Source organism: Lepidochelys kempii, chromosome 23 (genome assembly GCF_965140285.1).
Source record: "Lepidochelys kempii isolate rLepKem1 chromosome 23, rLepKem1.hap1, whole genome shotgun sequence".
NCBI classification, from domain to species: Eukaryota; Metazoa; Chordata; order Testudines; family Cheloniidae; genus Lepidochelys; species Lepidochelys kempii.
In genome coordinates this window covers 10,629,086-10,648,531 of record NC_136402.1, presented here as the reverse complement: position 1 = coordinate 10,648,531, position 19,446 = coordinate 10,629,086, and the positions used below count along the sequence as shown (strand labels likewise).

The 19,446-nt window shown below is 54.5% G+C and overlaps 1 long non-coding RNA gene across 1 annotated transcript; it reads left to right on the top strand.

Moving 5' to 3' along the window:
- Window positions 1-510: 510 nt before the first annotated feature.
- Window positions 511-7,818, top strand: LOC140902103 (uncharacterized). Its single transcript, XR_012156005.2, has 4 exons — window positions 511-703; window positions 1,337-1,409; window positions 5,318-5,520; window positions 6,057-7,818. It is a non-coding gene; the product is annotated as an uncharacterized LOC140902103 (long non-coding RNA).
- The last annotated feature ends 11,628 nt before the right edge of the window (window positions 7,819-19,446 follow it).

Genomic DNA, 19,446 nt, shown 5'->3' with positions numbered 1-19,446 from the left:
AGCATCCAATTTGCTGCAGCTTCTCCCCCACCAGCACCTCTCCGGGGCGCCCTGTGCTCCCCATACAGCCGCCATAGCATCCAGCTCCCACACCCCCAGAACCACTCCCCACTCACCCCCAACCCCCATGATGAGCACACTGTACCCCCCAAACTCCAGCACCCACGGTCTGCCCTCTCTGACTCAGGAGGGTTCTGAGCTGAGGCCAGTGTCAGCTCTGTGCTGCCATGGCCCCAATCCCAGTGGGGAGCAGGGCCTGCCAGCCAGTCTTGGGCAACCCTGCCCTGCAGCACTGCCAGGAGCTACCCTGCTCTGTGCTCCTGGCCAGTCGGGTGCGGGGCTGGGGGAGACACGATGAGGCGCATCCAGCACTGGAGCCCCTATACGGGCCATAGGCTGGGTGTGTGGCTGGGGGCCTCCCTCAGGTCCTGGGCTGCTGAGATGGGCACACGGCACTCAGCAGCCTGTGACCTGAACCAGGGCATTGTGTCTCCAGGCAAATACCAGGCTCAGGGGATAGGGCTGGGGCTTGCCTGCACGTCCCATCCCACCCTGGGCTGATTCTGGTCTGTGGACTCTCATGTGTCCAGGGGAACAAAAGTCCAGCTGAGCCTGCTGTGTGATTAGTGCCAGGAGACAGGGGCATGGATTAGTGCGAAACATTCTCCTCAGCCCACCCCAGCAGCGTGGGAGAGCGCAATGGGTAAGCAATGAGGCATGGGATCAGGGCATCAACAAGTGTGTCGGAAACTAGACCTAATTGGTGGGCAAAATACCTGCCCTGCCTTGGGGGTCCACAGGAAAAGACTTTGGGGGGATCAAAATGGTGAAGTGTGGTCTGCAAGGAGGGAGTTTCCCCATCCAGGCTGCCCCCCACCCATCTCCTGGGACCCCAGGATCCAACACGGCACATTGGCACATGGCACATCCAACATTGCATCTTCATCATCCTGACATGTCCTGACTGTGCCCCCACTAACATCTCCGCTGGCTTGCCGCCGGCAAAATCCTTACCGGCACTCAGGAGGTGAAAGTTGGGTGCCTGCTGACACCCTCTGTCCATCCTGTGTCACTTTTCTTCCCCGCTCCCTTCCTGCTTAATGAGCATCTCCGTCCTTTCCAAGCTGGGTGCTGAGCGCCCTGCCTGAGGGGCAGTTCCAGCAAGGGTCTACCCCACCTGGCGCTGGTACAAGTTTGCCAGTTCTCCAAGTGGCTGATCCACCTGGGCCAGGCTGGGTCCCTGGGGCAGGAAGGCTGCACATGAGAGCCAGCCCTGGAGACAGTCTCTGCATTGGCTTTTCTCCCCACTGTGTGTTTGTCTTGTTTTATCTTCTAGGAAGCGGGATCGCACATTAACAGCAGCGACGCCCCCAGCCCAGCTCACTGCGTCTCTTCTCCCCGAAAGGGCGGTTAGTTCCATCTTTGGTATAACCCTTGCGGGTGGGGGTCCCTAGGAAAACTCTCTCCTGCTAATGGGAGGGGAAACAGGGGCTGTGGGCACCCTGACAGCCCGACAGGTGCTGTGCTTCCCTTCCCTTCTGCGCTGTATCCTCAGGAACAGGTTAAGCAGGTTGTCAGTGCCCGTTTTTGCCGGAGGACCAGGCAGGCCAAGGTCTCTGTGCTCTCACCCCATTTATTCCAATGAAACTAACCCCCTCCACCTCATGCTCCCCCCCACCAGCCCCCGAAGACCCATGCAGGGAATGGGGGGAGGTCGTGGAGGAGCAGAGCAGCCCGGGCCATGCTGCCACCTGCCCAGTCTGGCTTCGACCGGCTTCCCTGGCCCCAGGCTGGCACCACGGCCTTTGTCCCCTGGCTCTTTCTACCATGGATCAATAGCCCAGAGGTCGCTGTGTGGCACCAGCACAGGAGGGAGCAGGGACAGCCATCCCTCCCCCGACTTTCCCCCCCAGGCTCCTACCTAACCTCCTGCCCTGCATCCTGCCCCCGCCTGACTAAGCCTGGTGGTGCCCAGCCCAGAGCGCGGTGCCCACTGGAGTGGGGGGCAGCCCTGCCAGTGATGGGGGCGGGGGGCAGCTGTTACTGCGGGTGTTGGGGAAGTTAGGCAGTGCAGGGTTGGGCTAGGGGGGTTGACACTGCCCCCCCATGAGCTGCAGGGTCAGGCTGTGCCTCTTAGGCCGTGGAGCAGGTATGTGGAGGTCTCTTTGCCCCTGTGTCCAGGGCCACCTCTGGGTTTGGTGACCCCCTCTTCCCTTGCCGGGCCCGGCCTGGTCCCTGTGGGAGGAGACAGGCTGGTATCCCTTAGGGATGGGGTGAGGGGGCTGAACTGGAGCTGCAGGGCCAGCCCTACCCCACAGCCGGCCCTACTTCCCTCACACCAGGACATGCGGGAGACGGGTGGGTGCTCACTGGCCCTGATGTGGAGCCCAGCCAGACTAGACATGGCCCTTGGGGAGCCCTGCCAACCCCAGGCCACTGTCCTGGGGAACATCCAGGAGGGGGAGCATCTGCTGACATGGCTGGGGTCTGGGCACCGGGAGAGATGTCCCTGCCTGGCTAAGGCCTGCTTAGGGCTGGGGCAGAGCCAGGGTGGAGCTGGGACAGGGCCAGGTCACTGCTGGGGGCCAGGGCAGAGCCAAGTCATTGCTGGGGGCCAGGGCAGGGCTGGGGTCACAGATCCGCAGGATCGGTGCTACGCCCCCAACTTTGGAAAAGTCTCTCGGAGAAACCCTTTAGTGTGCCAGACCCCCAAGGGGTCTCGCTCTTCTCCAGGGCAGGCCACGGGTCCTCACCATCTCCTAGACTGAACCTCTGGGTTCCAGCCTCCTGCTCTACCCCAGTGCGTCCAACAGCGACAGCCTTCACCACCCTGCAGGGATCCATGCACCTCAGCCAGGATTGACAATGACACCCAGTGGCGTTTTCAAAGCAGTCGGGTTTGTTGGCACACAGCACAGGGCATCCTTGGGCAGCGCAGAGAGAGGAAGGGTCAAGCAGAGCCCATTCTGGTCAGCCTCGAGCCCAGGCGAGCTGGGATAAATGCCATTTTCAGGCTCAGTCTCTTCCTTTGTCAGTTCCCAGGAGAGGGCAGGAGAAGCTTCTTCCAGAGCCCATACTTATCCCTGCTGGTCACCTCCTCGTCTCCTGCTGGGGTCTGTGTCCCGCTCCCTGCTGAGAGCATTGAGCCTGGAGTCACTGGAGCTGGCATTATCTCTCTGGCCCTGGGCTCATCTGGGTCAGTTTCAGCCGTTCCTTAAGGACTCTTGGTTCCACCCAGACAGGGAGGTGACTGACACACATGGACACGCAGCCCCTCTCCCCACCCCCTGACACTGTACTGTCTGGGGGTACACTGGCTAGCCATGCAAAGTACAGGGGAAACTGAGGCACACACTGGACTCATAAAAATACTACAGAAAATTCCCACTTCATCACAGCTGGGTCATTGCTAGATGTGGGGCTGGGGCAAGGGCAGGGATGACTGCCAGCCATAGAGCAGAGCTCAGGAGGGTAACTGTGGAGGGGTGAGTTCCTGCCCTCCCAGACACAACCCTGGCCAGCCAGGCACTGCCAATCCCCTACCTGCAAGGCTGCGCCAGTCTGGCTGGCAGGAGAGACTAATGGTTCAACCAGGCCCCAGGGGAGAATATGGCCCTGGCTCTAGACCCCTCCAGGCCCCCCCCCCCACATACACACTCTGGTCCCTGCTGAGCAAGACACCTGTCCCTAGGGTGTATTGTGTTGCCAAATAGCAGCACTGTATCCACAGCAACCTGCTGGTATCCAAGTGTGAGCTCTGGGTGGGGCAGGTTGCCATGGAGACCTCCATAGGGGGGTTGAGAGCTAACAGGAGCCTGCTCCCCACCCTTCCCTCCCAGGTGCCATAGGGCCAGCACATCAGGGGCCTGGAGACATCACAAAGAGGAACCCAGTGACTGCCCCAGCATGCACCAGGCTCACAGCATCCTCACCCCCACATGGGGGTGGGGGTGGGCTAGTGGGTTAGAGCTGGGGATCTGGGAGCCAGGATGACTGGGTTCTATTCCCAGCCCTGGGAAGGAGTGGGGTCTAGTAGTTAGAGCTGGGAGGGGCTGAGAGCCGGACACCTGGGTTCTCTCCCTGGCTGTGGCACTCTAGCTGAGCTGCTGTCCAGTTAGACTGTGAATCTGGTGGGCAGGGGCTGTCTCTTGTGTATCCGTCCTGCCTGGCCCAGCAGCAGCACAGATGAGACCTTCTTCATGGGAATGAAGCCCCCTGTCTTTCCCCCTCCCTCCTTAGCTCTAGGGGGATACCTGCCCCTCCACCCCCTTCAGTGGGGGGCCATCCCCACACCCCCAGTATGGGCATAGTGGAGGGATAAATCGAGCGATGGCTCGATCCCAGCTGGCCATAACAGGACCCACCCGCTTGCCCCCGGCCTGGCCTGCGGCAGGGCGGTATCTGGGAGTGGCTCGAAGCACCCGCTCCTGGATCCCTGCAGTGGGGTGAAGATGCCAGCTGGCGTCACGCTGGCTCAGGACGGAGCTGGGTACTGCAGCCCCATGGCGCCGAGAGAGCCCCACAGCCTCCCCTGCTGGTCGAGCATTCGGGGCATGTGCTGGTGCTGGGGGGCAGACGCACACTCCCCATCCCCCTGCCCTTCCTCCTGCCAGGCACCAGGTGGGTGAGGGGTGTTGGTCACATGCAAGCACAGGCGATGGGTCGGGGGTGGGGTATTTATGGCCCTTCCCCCAGAGGCCCGTCTCACTTGTTACATCCGGCGGGGCTCACTGCAGGCCCTGCCTGTGCGGAGGGAGGTTACGTGTTGGCCAGCCATTCCCATCGCTCCCGGGACTCTGGCCCCATTGCTTCACAGTCCCCCGGGGTTAAACTCGGGCCAGCAGCAATGGAGCTGCCCTGCCCCCACCGATGCCCACCCCTCTGCTGAGCTGTGCCATGTCCCATTGGTACCGTAGCCGTAGCAACCGCCACAGTCTCCACAGCAGCCCCCACCTGGTTTCCATGGAGGCAGCATTGCCTGGGAGGGTTTAGGGACAAAAGACAAGTTGGCAGGGGAGCCTGGGGAGGGAGCAGCAGAGCCCAGCTCTGCACCCCCAACAGCCCAGCCTGCCAAATGAGATCGCCCCGGCAGGGACCCCAGACCACCGCCCGGCTCCACCGCGATCGCCCCCTCATCTGCCGGGCAAGAGTGGTGCTGGGTGCCACCTCTGCAGTGTCATGGTCTGGGCCTGGGGGAGCCATTTGTGATGGTTAGGGGCCCTGTCACCATCTGCCACCCCTGTGAAATCTCTCTTTTAATTCTGGACACAAATAAAAGCAGATTTCTCCCACTTAGAACATTTATTACTGTAACAAGGTGACGCTGTCCGGGATCCATGGGGCTGGGCTATGGCCCGTAACCAACCAGCCCCTTGGGGATGACCCCTGGAGTGTGCCAGACCATGCCATGGGACAGGCCTGCTCCCTCCAGGACTCCCAGACTGGGCCTTCGGGTGTTCTCCCTCTGTGTGCAGCCCAACGAGATATCTGCAGATATCCTGAGCCCCTCCATGGCGTAAGGTAACTACTGATCAGTGCCCGCAGCACAGAATCTGACCGTCCTTGGGTTAGCTGAGGTGAGGGTTCCTGGTGGTGGAAGCCAGGGCGTTGCCATGTCCTGCTCCCTGAGCTCCACACTCCCCCCCCATCCCAACAGAGCCGCTGCATGTGCACCTGTGATTCCTGCTCTTATCAGGGGCTCCTGTCCCCTCCAGGCCCCAGCCTCTGCTGCCAGCCACACAGCGTTCACATGGTCAGAGTCAGTCCTTGGCTCAGCAGGGCTCCCGCTGCCTCTCTGGATCCTCCCTTGGTACATGCTGATCCCAGCCAGCTCCTGCTGGCTCATCGCTGCTGCTGCGGCCAGTCCTGCCCTCACCCCGTCACACCAGCCCCCTGCCCCAGGAGAAGCATGGCTTTGGCACAAGGCGGGAATCCTTTGTCTCTCTGGGTCCCACGCCCCCCCCACCAATGGAAAAGCACCAGGTTTAAGATGTATTTCAGTACCAGGTGACATGGTCACAGGTCACTGTAAGACCCCAAGCCTTCATTCCTTCCAGCCTGACTCACAGGAAGGCCTGCCTGCAAACAGAGCGATCCACAGTCGATTGTCCTGGCTGATGGGAGCCATCAAGGTTCCAAACCACCACTCCCAGCCCTTCTGCACAATCCCCAACCTGGCCTGTTGGTCACCAGTATCATAGCAGATTCCCGCTTCCCTCACGGGGTAACGAGGGCAACATTCTGGGCACATTTCAAAAACCAGCATCCAGTTCTCATCCTGAAACCAGATTTAACCCTTCGTTATTCTTCACCCGTCCAACCAGCGCCTACCGAGGGGCTCAGGAACGTCTGCTGAAGCCACTGCCCTCACCTGCTGTCGTCCTCGGCTATAACCCGACAATTAGTGGGTTAATTAGCACCAGCGCCAGTTCTCACCCGCGGGGCAGGCCCCTGCCTACAGCTGCTTCTTCAGGGAGCGGGTTGGTTTGTTTCTTTGGATCCACAAAGGGACTTAGGTGCTGTGATGTTCTGTATCACCCCCCTGCCCCAACTTTTGGGCATTGAGAACGTTAGCAGACCAACGATGGGATCCAGGGAGCCTGCACTGGGGGGCCCCGGGTCCCGGCACAACGGATGGGGTGAGACAGACACTCGCGGATGGGACCCCAAAAGCCAGCACACCAGGTAGGGAACTGCCTATGCCAGCCAATGGACAATGCTGAGCCAAGGGGATGTGTGCGAAGCCCTGCCCCACGCATGGAGTTAGACACCTAAGAAGGCACCCAGCTCTGCTTGTGGCCCATGAGCGGGAACCCCTCTCTGGAGCCAGGTAGCTGAGATGGGGGTGTCTTGTGTGAATGAGTGGGGCGCCTGCCTCGTTCCACACAAGAGGGGCTGAGACAGAGGCCCCCCTTCTTTACCCCAGAGCACTCAGCTGGGCTGTGGGAGACCCCAGTTCAACTCCCCTCCCCCACCTGCAGGGCAGCCCATATCCGAGCAGAGGTCTCCCACGCCTCAAGACAAAGCCCTGTCTGCTGGGTGAGGGCATATTCAGGGGCCTCCTTCACTCCTGCCCATTGAAGCTGCTCCATTTTGGATTACGAAGGAATGAGTCTGTGGGCCGTACCAGCCCATTCCTACACGCCACCCCACTGTCATGGGGAAGGCGCCTGTACATACAGCTCAGAGCACTTCCGTGGGTCAGACCTGTCTTACAGGGATCAGGCCCAAACCAACGCGGGTGGGGAGCGCGGCTCTTTGAAGCTTGGGCTCATTAAAACAGATCTTTGATTGACGATGGCCAATGAGAGACTGACATTGCTTGCTAATTTATTGTTTGAACATGCCATTGGCCAGTCTTTGGCTCTCTCTGACGCTGTGATTCACTTCACAAGGGCAAAGGCGAGAAGAGACCTTGTGAACTGAAGGATGAGGGTTAACATTCTAACACTGTCACCGACTGGAACATTGTGTAATACGGGTCCACCCAGTGTTGGTGCACAGTTCAATTCATAATGTTAGCACATTTCAGTTGTTCTTAAAATTAAAGGTTTCAGAGTAACAGCCGTGTTAGTCTGTATTCGCAAAAAGAAAAGGAGGACTTGTGGCACCTTAGAGACTAACCAATTTATTTGAGCATAAGCTTTCGTGAGCTACAGCTCACTTCATTGAATGCATACTGTGGAAAGTGTAGAAGATCTTTTTATACACACAAAGCATGAAAAAATACCTCCTCCCACCCCACTCTCCTGCTGATAATAGCTTATCTAAAGTGACCACTCTCCTTACAATGTGTGTGATAATCAAGGTGGGCCATTTCCAGCACAAATCCAGGGTTTAACAAGAACGTCTGCGGGGGGGGGGGGGGGGGGTAGGAAAAAACAAGGGGAAATAGGTTACCTTGCATAATGACTTAGCAGTCCCAGTCACGGCTGCTGGGTTACCGGACCTGGCTGGCCGGTGGATGCGTCCCCGCCCTGCCGCTGCTCCTGTTCGCTGCCAAAGGGAGCTGTGGTGGCAGCAGCGTGCGAGAGCCGAGACCCCCTGGCCTGCTGCTACCTTCCCGAGGCTTTTTTCCAGGGGCCGCCAGCAGCAGTGCACCTGCACTGCCCGGAGTCCAGAGGACAGGCGCGGACAGACGCCCCACCAGGGGAACGCGCATGCCTCCTCTACAGTGTGCCCCCAGCCGGCCCTTCGCCTGCTTGCCATGGTGCATGGGGGCGCTAGCCTGCAGCAGGGGTCCCGGGAGCCAGCAGGAGCCCGGCTTCCTGGCTGGGAGAGCACGCCTCTTAAATGGCTCCCTCCCTGCTCTCCCCCACAGCTTCTGCCCCCCTGCAGGGGGTGCTGGACAGTGCTGGGCTGCCCGGCCCTGGGGCCCCCTATAGTTGGGGGGGCCCCGTGCCAGGGCACTGTGTGCTTCATTGTAAATCCGCCTCTGACGGGTAGGATCTGATGAGAAACAGTCAAATGAAAAAAAAGCCCCATTCAATTACACCATGTACTGTAAAAGCTAAAAAGTGACAAGTTTTTAAAGTGCTTATATACCAATGCTGGAAGTCTAAATAATAAGATGGTGAACTAGAGTGTCTCATTAAATTAGGCTATTGATATAATAGGCATCACAGAAACTTGCTGGAATGAGGACAATCAATGGGGGACGGTAATACCATGGTATACAACATATTGGAAGGACAGAACAGGTCGTGCTGGTGGGGGAGTGCCATTATATGTGAAAGAAAGTGTAGAATCAAATGAAGTAAAAATCTTAAATGAACCAAACTGTACCATAGAATCTCTATGGATAGAAATTCCATGCCCTAATAATAAGGCTTTATTGCCTACCAGGATGGTGATAGTGACTGTGAAGATTAGGGAGATTAGAGAGGCTATTAAAATAAAAAACTCAATAATAATGGGGGATTTCAACTATCCCCATATTGACTGGGTCACCTCAGGACAGGATGCAGAGATAAAGTTTCTTGACACCTTAAATGGCTGCTTCTTGGAGCAGCTGGTCCTGGAACCCACCAGAGGAGAGGCAATTCTTCATTTAGTCCCAAGTGGAGCACAGGATCAGGTCCAAGGGGTGAATACAGCTGGACCGCTTGGTAATAGTGACCACAATATAATTGAATTTAACATCCCTGTGGCAGGGAAAACACCACAGCAGCCCAGCACAGTAGCATTTAATTTCAGAAATGGAGACTACACAGAAATGAGGAGGTTAGTGAAACTGAAATTAAAAGGTTCAGTGTCAAAAGTGAAATCCCTGCAAACTGCGTGGAAAATTTTTAAAGACACCATAATGGAGGCTCAACTTAAATGTATACCCCAAATTAAAAAACATAGTAAGAGACCCAAAAAAGAGCCACTGTGGTTAACCAACGAAGTAAAAGAAGCAGCGAGAGGCAAAAAGGCATCCTTTAAAAAGTGGAAGTTAAATCCTAGTGAGGAAAATAGAAAGGAGCATAAACTCTGGCAAATGAAGTGTAAAAATATAGTTAGGAAGGACAAAAAAGAATGTGAAGAACAGTTAACCAAAGATTCCAAAAGTAATAGCTATTTTTTTTAAAGTACGTCAGAAGCAGGAAGCTGCTAAACAACCAGTGAGGCCACTGGACGATCAAGATGCTAAAGGAGCACTCAAGGACGATAAGGCCATTGTGGAGAAATGAATTCTTTGCATTGGTCTTCATGGCTGAGGATGTGAGGGAGTAGGGTGACAAGATATCCTGATAAAATCGGGACTGTCCCAATTTTTAGTTCTTTGTCCTGTGTCCGTTGTGGTGTGTGGTTTTTTTGTTTTGTTTTTTTTTTGCTTCCCCCATGTCATCTGGTCACCCTATGAGGGAGATTCCCAAACCTGAGCCATTCTTTTTAGGTGACAAATCTGAGGAACTGTCCCAGATTGAGGCATCATTAGAGGAGGTTTTGGAACAAATTAATAAATTAAACAGTATTTAGTCACCAGGACCAGATGGTATTCACCCAAAACTTCTGAAGGACCTCAAATGTGAAATTGCAGGACTACTAACTGTCGTCTGTAGCCTATCATTTAAATCAGCTTCTGTACCAGATGACTGGAGGATAGCTAATGTGATGCCAATTTATAAAAAGGTCCAGAGGTGATCCCGGCAATTACAGGCCGGTAAGCCTGACTTCAGTACTGGGCAAACTGGTTGAAAGTATTGTAAAGAATCTTGTTGGGGAAGAGTCAACATGGTTTTTGTAAAGGGAAATCATGCCTCACCAATCTCCTAGAATTCTTTGAGGGGATCAACAAGCATGTGGACAAGGGGGATCCAGTGGATGTAGTGTACTTTAGATTTTCAGAAAGCCTTGACAAGGTCTCTCACCAAAAGCTCTTAACAGTAGTGGATTTGCCAGGGCGCCAGGCCCATGCTCCAAAGGGGCCCCGGCCAGGCGCTCTTCTCCACCCCCTGCTCTCTCCTGCATGGCAGGCTCTGCTGGCAACCAAGCTCCCCCGTCCCCGGCCTCTTCCCCCAGCTTGCTACTTCCATCCCTCTCCCTGCTGCCGATCAGCTGTTTGCCAGAGCCAGGGAGCAGGAGGAAGCGGAAAAGAGGCCTTGGGGAAGGGGGTGGAATCGGGGCATACCCCCTCCAGCCCCCTGCCATGAGTCACTGAGGGCAGGGGGCTGGGACCACCCCCATGACCCCAGACCCCCCCAGACCCCTGCCCTGACTCCTGCATCCCCCACACACATACCCAGCCTCTGCCATGCCCTGACTCCTGCACCCTCACACATCACTACCCCCACCCTGAGCACCAAACGGGAGCTTCTGCACCCTCCCCCCCACATTCCCACCTGCACCCCTCACAGCGAATGGGAGCTGCCCCAGGTAAGCGCTCCACACCCCAATCCTGAGCCCCCTCCCTCATTCTAGCTCCTGTTCAGACCCTGCACCCCAACCCCCAGCCTGCTCCTGCACCCTAACTCCCTCCCAGACCTTGCACCCCCAACCCTGTGCTCAGAGCACCCCCACCCTCAGCTTGGTGCAGAGCGAGACGAAGAGAATGGGCTAGAGCCAGGGCAAAGGTAGGTACCCCCTCTATGTGGGCAGGGGTGGGGGGGACCCTGTTTATTCCCTCCCCAGTCCTGCTGCGCTTGCAGTTTACCCCCAGTCCCTCTCTTGCTCCAAGAACCAACCCTAGCACTCACCCCTCTGTGCTTTTGCCCTCAGCCCCTGCCTTGCTCCAGTCAACAGGGACTAATCCTCCCCCCCCACCCCACCCCCATTCCCCGCTGTGCTATTGTTGCCCCCGGCCCCTGCCTCGCTCCAGCTGGGGACCAATCCTCCCCCCCCACCATGCCCAACTGTCAGGGTGGATAAAACTCAATGACTTTTTTAAAAAATTCAAATCCGTTTTTTTTTTATTTAAATTGGATTTTTGAGGAAAAAATACCTAAAGATAGTTTTAATTAAGGTACATTATACCTCATCATGGAATAGGGATTATAAATTTTATTTCTATAGTATGAGACAATATATTCGTGTAATGTTTTAAGAAAAGTTTTGTAAATGAGTTCCAATAGTTGATGGATTAGGGACCCAATCTTATGGGGTTCCACAGGCTTCTCTATAGATTATTTAGGTTAATTTTTCTATCTACCCAATGGGACTCAGTGCTCAGTCTAGAAGATCCCATCAGAGATGCTTAGTTTTGCCGTTCTCAAACGGTGGATTTGTGTCTCCAGAGGTAACATGCTTGTTAACAGCAAAAATGTTTTAAATAAACAATACACAGAAGTGAGAAATAACAGACCTCAACTCTATTGTCCCACTGCAAATTTGTGTACACAGGGTCAACCCCTTACCTCTCTTTAAAAGTGAAAAGTTTTAAAAAGTTCAATGAATATAAGATTGTTGGGGGCAGACTAGATCTGGACAAGGAAAAGAAGTCTGGAGATAAATGTGTGAAGTGAGGGACATATGCTTTTTTGTTAAACTATTATGTTTGCTGTTAAAGAAAAATATCCAGAATACTTAACATTGTTGTTTTAAATAAAACAATTTAAATATCTGTCTGGTGATGTTCTCCTCCTAATACAGCCTGGCAAGAAAATCCTCCAACTATTAATGATTAACCTGTTGAATTGGAGATAGTTCACCTCCCAATAACTTCATAAATATCTGCTTCAGCTACCTTTGGTAAATGAAATAACCAAACACTCATTCATTTTGTGATATAGCTGTAAAACTAGTCTGAAAAATTTTCAAAATAAATCACTGTTTAAAAATGTATGGTATTTATCTTCTAAAAATGAAACCTACATGTATCTCCGAGTTGTGAAGAACGTGTATTAAGGTTATAACAACCATCAAGAATGCACTTTTATGTAGAAAACCATGATTAGATGGAGTCTTCCTGACTCGTGATTTAAATCAAATCCACCCTGCCCACTGTGCTCTTGCCCCGGCCTCTTCATTCCCCAGGGGGGCCCACAAATATGTTTGGCACCAGGTCCACAAAAAGTTAATCCAGCCCTGGCTCTTTAGCAAAGTTAGCTGTCATGGGATAAGAGAGAAGGTGCTCTCATGGATCGGTAACTGGTTAAAAGATAGGAGACAAAGGGTAAGAATAAATGGTCAATTTTCAGAATGGAGAGAGGTAAATAGTGGTGTCCCCCAGAGGTCTATACTGGCTCCAGTCCTATTCAACATATTCATAAATGATCTGGAAAAAGGGGTAAACAGTGAGGTGGCAAAATTTGCATATGATACAAAACTACTCAAGATAGTGAAGTCCCAGGCAGACTGTGAAGAGCTACGTAAAGGATCTCTCAAAACCGGGTGACTGGGCAACAAAATGGCAGATGAAATTCAATGTTGACAAGTGCAAAGTAATGTACATTGGAAAACATCATCCAAACTATACATATAAAATGATGGGGTATAAATTAGCTGTTACCACTCAAGAAAGAGATCTTGGAGTCATTGTGGATGGTTCTCTGCAAACAGCTCCTAAACGTGCAGCGGCAGCCAAAAAAGCAAACAGAATGTTGGGGATCATTAAGAAAGGGATAGATAATGATACAGAAAATATCATATTGCCTCTATATATATGTCCATGGTACGCCCACATCTTGAATACTGCGTGCAGATGTGGTCGCCCTATCTTAAGAAAGATATGCTGGAATTGGAAAAGGTTCAGAAAAGGGGCAACAAAAATTATTAGGGGTATGGAACGGTTGCCCTATGGGTAGAGAGTAATAAAACTGGGACTTTTCAGCTTGGAAAAGAGATGACTAAGGGGGGATATGCTAGAGGTCTATAAAATGACGGGTGTGGAGAAAGTAAATAAGGAAGTGTTATTTACTACTTCTCATAATGAAATTAATAGACAGAAGGGTTAAAGCAAACAAAAGGAAGTATTTCTTCATACAACGCACAGTCAACCTGTGGAACTCTTTGCCAGAGGATGTTGTGAAGGTCAAGACTATAACAGGGTTCAAAAAAGAACTAGATAAATTCATGGAGGATAGGTCCATCAATGGTTATTAGCCAGGATGGGCAGGGATGGTGTCCCTAGAAATGGGTAACAGGGGATGGATCACTTGATGATCACCTGTTCTGTTCATTCCCTAGGAGGCACCTGGCCACTCTCGGAAGACAGGATACTGGGCTAGACGGACCTTTGGTCTGACCCAGTGTGGGTGCTCTTATGACCCCTCACTCTCCTCCTTTCCCCTCTGGTGCCCCAGTAGCAGGATTCATTGTCTGCAGCTGGTGAAGTCCCTAAGTCCAGGAGTGCACTCGGGTAGGTCCATCTCCAGCCGTGGGGTGAGGGAGGCAGCCACGTGGGGCAGGGGGAGGCAGAATGTGGGTAGGCACGGAGCGGGCAGAGGAGGCCGAGAATACATCGTCTCCACCACCTATAGCCACAGTGCCACCTCTGCACCATCACCCCCCTCCGCCCGCGTGCCGGCCTCACCCCGCTGCTGGCTCTGCACCTTCTCTGGCGGCACTGTCACCTCTCGCCCCAGCACTGGTCTGGGCTCTCGCCTCTTAATGCAGCTCCAGCAATGACTGCTCAGGGGTGCTGGGCAGCTGCCAGACCCCATCCCTGCTGGAGCTCACTGAGCACTGTGCAGCACTGCAAGGAGGTTTAACAGCACGCAGGGCCCCTGGGCAGCGTCCTTGCCCCCAAGCCCTCACTCCTCCCCACCAGGAAGTCACCCCATCCTCCTCTGGCCAAAGTCCATTAGCCAGACAGAGGTTGTAGCTGGGGGACTCTTCACTGGGGGTGTGTCAAGTTCAGTCCTGTTGGCCTTTAGCCCCCCACAACATTTCACTGCTCTGACACTCTCCTCCTCCTTCTTCCCTGATCTGTCCGAGGCAGCACTGAACTCCACCTGCCTCCCGTCTTCTTCGATGCAATCCTGCCGTCACTTCCTCAGCTTTCCTCGGGTCTCCATCCTGCCAGCCTCTCCAGCCGGGCTATCATAACCAGCTCCCTTTCCCCCACCTGCGTGCATGTGCGGCCCAGCGACGTCGTGCCCCCATTGTCAGCCATCCTTTCGTTTCACAATCTGTCTCTTTGTGGAGCTCCTCTTCTGGCGTGAAGACAACTCTGCTCAAACCCCATTGGTGCCGACCCTGCCACCTTGGTACCACCCTTGCTGCTGCCCCCGGGGCTGTCAGTCTCAGGAGCATCCACTTGTCGTACACAGCACCCGAGATGTCAGCCTGCCCTCACCCAGCTCCCCACGCTGGACTGAGCTCACCCTCCAGCTCGCTGGCTTCCATGGCCCAGCTGGTCAGTCTGGTTTAACTCCCAGGACTGGCCCACGCAACTTCAGTCTTTGTCGTGCTCGTTTTTATCCCGTGCCAGCGCATGGGTCATACCACTGCTGTACCATTTCCTCTCGGGCTCGTTGCCGAGGCGTCTGCGCCCCGACACCCAAAGCTTATCAGAGGTTTAATCAAACGGCTCTCCCCGGGACAGCTCCTTCCTGACGCCGGATCACAGTTCTCCCTGGCATTGGGGACTGCCCTCATCTGACTCAGGACAGCCTCCGAAGGCTGCAGGCCTCATTGGGCAGGGTACTGTCCCTGCGCCCACCAGCTGACAGCCTGCACATCAAGCTGCATCTCGGGGGCTGAAATTTGACACACCAGGGTTTAGCCCCAAGTTCAGGTTTTCAAGCCAGCTTGGCTCAGCTGTTTCACGTGTGAATTAAGACATTTCCCCTTCTGTAACCCAGTGCCCCAGCGGGGTTGTCAGCAGCCAGAACTGACCCAAGGACCATAGGAGCAGTACGGCAGAGCCGCCACGCCCAGAGCTGAGAGCCCTATATGGGTTACCATTGTGGGGTAGCCATAAAGGTGGGGGGAGGGCTGCTTGGAGCCAGACTTGGTCCCACTCGCACACAAACATCTTGTCATGGACTCACAGGTCAGGCTCATGCTTGACCCTGTACGGTCCCTTCAGGGAATCCCCTTCAGTGTCACAGCCCTTCTCGGGGGTCCACTCTCTCTTGGGGGTTAAGCCCCTCCGCCTCCTGGAACTGCACCTCTCTGAGCCTTCAGCACGCCTGTCTCTTGCCATGGGCCCCCTCAGGGAGTCCACTCGCTCTGAACCCCCAGCGCCTCCACTCCCAGAGGGAATAATGCAACCCTGTTCTCTAGACGGGAGTGACTCTCAGCCAACGTAACACAGGAGGGTTTATTGAGCATCTGAACACAGCACAGGAAACTCTCCGGGCTCTCAGTCCTGGCCTCCCTCAGCACAGTACATCTAAATCTCTCCTGCATCCAGGGAGGCTCTGCCTGTTCTCTCTCTCAAGGCCAGAGACCCTGTGTGATGAATTGGGAATGTTCTTAATGTTTTCTCTGAATACTGTGTGGGTGCCTCAGTTTCCCCTATGGATTTCTTAAGTATCTAGGTGGTGGGATAAGGGGGTGTAATTGTTGCAGAGCAAAGGGCCAGGGTACATAAATGGCTGACACTCTGTCTCCTGGCAACTGATGGTCTGGGCCCTTCCCCCCTGCAAGGTGAGAGCTAAAGGGTTTGAGAACAAAGGAATCAGGTGACCTCCTGGCCTGGGAAAGGGACAAAGCCCAGACGAGGAGGGAGAGTCAGTTTGGAGCTGGCTGGGGAAATGGAGAAAGGCACAGCTGGGGCCCTGGCCTTCCTGCCCCTCAAGATGGACCTGATGGAGGAGTCCTGTCCTCTGTACCTACAAGCTCTGGTTTAAACCGTGTTCCTGTTGTCAAATAAACCTTCTGTTTTACTGGCTGGCTGAGAGTCACGTCTGACTGCGGAGTTGGGGTGCAGGGTCCTCTGGCTTCCCCAGGAGTCCCACCTGGGCGGACTCTCTGGGGAAAGTGCACAGTGAAGAAGTGGATGCTGAAAGCTCCGAGGTCAGACCCAGAAAGGGGGAAGCTTCTTTCCCGGGAGACTGTCTGCTCGCAGAGAGGAGGCTCTCCCCAGAGTCCTGACTGGCTTCCCAGGGAGTAGTTCCAGAGCATCGCCCAGTGATTCCGTGACACCCTGCGCTTTCCAGCTGGGCATCGGATATCACAGGCCCCAACAGCTCCTCCCCTGTTCTTTGTCTTCCGTCCCAGGTAGACAGGGCTCTGGGGCCCTCTCTCTTCAGTCCTTTGTACCCCTCTGTCTGGAACTGGTTGGTTGGGTCACTGGGGTCCTCTCTCCTCAGCCTTTTGTCTTCCCACTGGCCAAGCTGGGGCGGGCCTCTTAGTCTCCAGGTCACCAGTTGTTAGGGTTCCCCATCTCCAGGCCGTTGTCCAGGGGTTCTGGCTGCTAGGCGAGGTCACACCTGGTCCTCTGCAACAACAAACTCTCTCCCACCACCTTGTTAAATATGCAGCACACAGGGAAACTGAAGTGCGCACACGCTCTTGTAAAGCATGTAAAGCACTAAATTCATGTAAAGCACTAAAAAAATCCCCAACTTCATCACATCTCTCCCCACTTCGAGTCTCAAATGAGCGGGGTCACTCCAGCCGGTGACCTGGGGAAGTTCAGGCCCGGGACACAGCATCAGCTATAACATTTGTGCTCCTCTTAACATGGACCACCCCTGTACGATCATCCTGGCTGATCAGACTTCACCCCTGGAGTTTGGCATTAGCCCCTTTCATCCAGTGCAGCGATGTCAGGGCGAGTGGTCACTGTGTCGCTGCACTGGATGAAAGGGGCTAATGCCAAACTCCAGGGGTGAAGTCTGATCAGCCAGGATGATCGTACAGGGGTGGTCCATGTTAAGAGGAGCACAAATGTTATAGCTGATGCTGTGTCCCGGGCCTGAACTTCCCCAGGTCACCGGCTGGAGTGACCCCGCTCATTTGAGACTCGAAGTGGGGAGAGATGTGATGAAGTTGGGGATTTTTTTAGTGCTTTACATGAATTTAGTGCTTTACATGCTTTACAAGAGCGTGTGCACACTTCAGTTTCCCTGTGTGCACAGTGGGGTGGGAGGAGGTATTGTTTCATATTCTCTGTGTATATATAAAGCCTACTGCAGTTTCCACGATATGCATCTGAGGAAGTGAGCTGTAGCTCACGAAAGCTTATGCTCTAATAAATTGGTTAGTCTCTAAGGTGCCACAAGTACTCCTTTTCTTTTTGCGAATACAGACTAACACGGCTGTTACTCTGAAACCTGTACACCATAAAGCGTCGCCCAAATAGATATGGCAGCAGTTTTTTACGATCCCATCCCAGGGCCAGGCATTCCTTCTCTATGACCGGAGGAGCAGCTTCTTGCCCAGGTATGCAATGGATTGGCCTTTGACTGACTGGCACCAGCATCACACTCAGCCCTGCATCTGAGCTGTGTTGGTGAACACCATAAAGGGTTTGTCCAAGTCTGGCTTTACCAGCCCCAGCCCCTGGGTTAGAGCCTCCTTCAGTGCACAGAGTGTCCCCTGGCACTGCTTGGTCCAGACCATCTTGTCTGGCTTGTCCAATTTACCAATCTTTGTAATGAGAGCTAAAGTGGGGTACAAACCTTCAGTGGTACCTGGCCATCCCATTAGAGGCTTGGGCCTGTGTCTTGGTTTGAGGAACAGGCCAATCTCTGGTTACCTTCACCTTGGCTGGCTCTGGCTTTAGGCAGCCACTTCCCACCTTGTGGCCCAGGTATGACACCTCTGCCATCCTCATCTTACCCTTTCCAGCCTCTATCATCTGTCCTGCATCCTGGAGGTGCCCCAGCTCCCTTTTCACTGGGACACACGGTTCTCCCAGGTCGGGCTGAAGACATAATGAATGTATGCTAGGCACAGTCCTCCACCCCCCATCAGTCACTGATCCCCCAGCCCCTGGAAGGTGGCAGGCACCCCCTTCAGGCCAAAAGGTAGGATCAGGAACTCAGAGCCCTATAGGGGTGATGGGAGCAGATTTCAACCTGGCAACTGGATCCAAAGGCACCTGCCAGTCGCCCTGGGTGAGATTCACAGTATTGAGGTAATGCCTCCTCCCCCCTCTCTAGGATTTTGTTAGTCCTGGGCATGGGGCAGGCATCAAACACAGTGACGGCACTGAGCTTCCAATAGTGCACACTGGGTCTGATCGACTTGTCTGACTTGGGGGTGAGTCCCAGGGGCTGGAGGATGGCTGGATCACCCCTAACCTCAGCATGTCACTGCCCTCTGTTTCTGGATCCCAGGCTGTTTTCCCGGTGACTGTGAATGGGCCACAGGCAAGGACCAGGGCACCATCTGGCCAGTTCTTCAGTCCATCTCCCATCAGCACCGCTACAGGTAGCTGATCACGCACCCCAAACTCTTTGGGGCCCCCATTCAGATGTGTCCTCACTACAGAACCTTAACTGGGGGTCCGACCACCCCCACCACCCATGTCCCAGTGAGGGTAGGGAGAAAGCCCACTGCTTTGGTTGCTGCATCAGAGCCAGTGTGAGCCACCTCTCCCCTGGGCAGGGCTGTTGTCCCACTCAACTCCAGAGGCTGGCTACAGACAGACAGGTAATTGGAGCTTGGAGCTTCGCAGTTCTTCCCCTGTGCTACTAGCCAGGGGGGAAAGTAACCCCCCCCACCCCTGCAGCCGGGCCATTTATGGGCCATTCATATGCTCACTGGCTCCTGCCCTCTCCGCCTTCTGATCTTTGGCCCTTACTGGCACGGGGCCTGGATCCTGTATGAAAGAGACATAGTCACTTCCTAAGAGTACATCAAAGCTCATGTGCTGAAGGACCCCAGCTAACAGCTCTCTACCCCAATCCTCCCTGTGTCTGTACAGGAACCCCAGGTGAATGGCTGCTGTCTGGGAGCCTTCCCCCAAGTTACATGGCCCCTCAGCAGCTGGGGAGGTTGCATCACACCCACAAGAGTCTCGGTCCCAGAATCGCTTCACTCCATGAATGTCTCCCCAATGACCCCCACCTGCCGCTCCCACTGGGGATCAGAAGGGCCTGAGGCTAGGAGTCACAAGCAGACTTA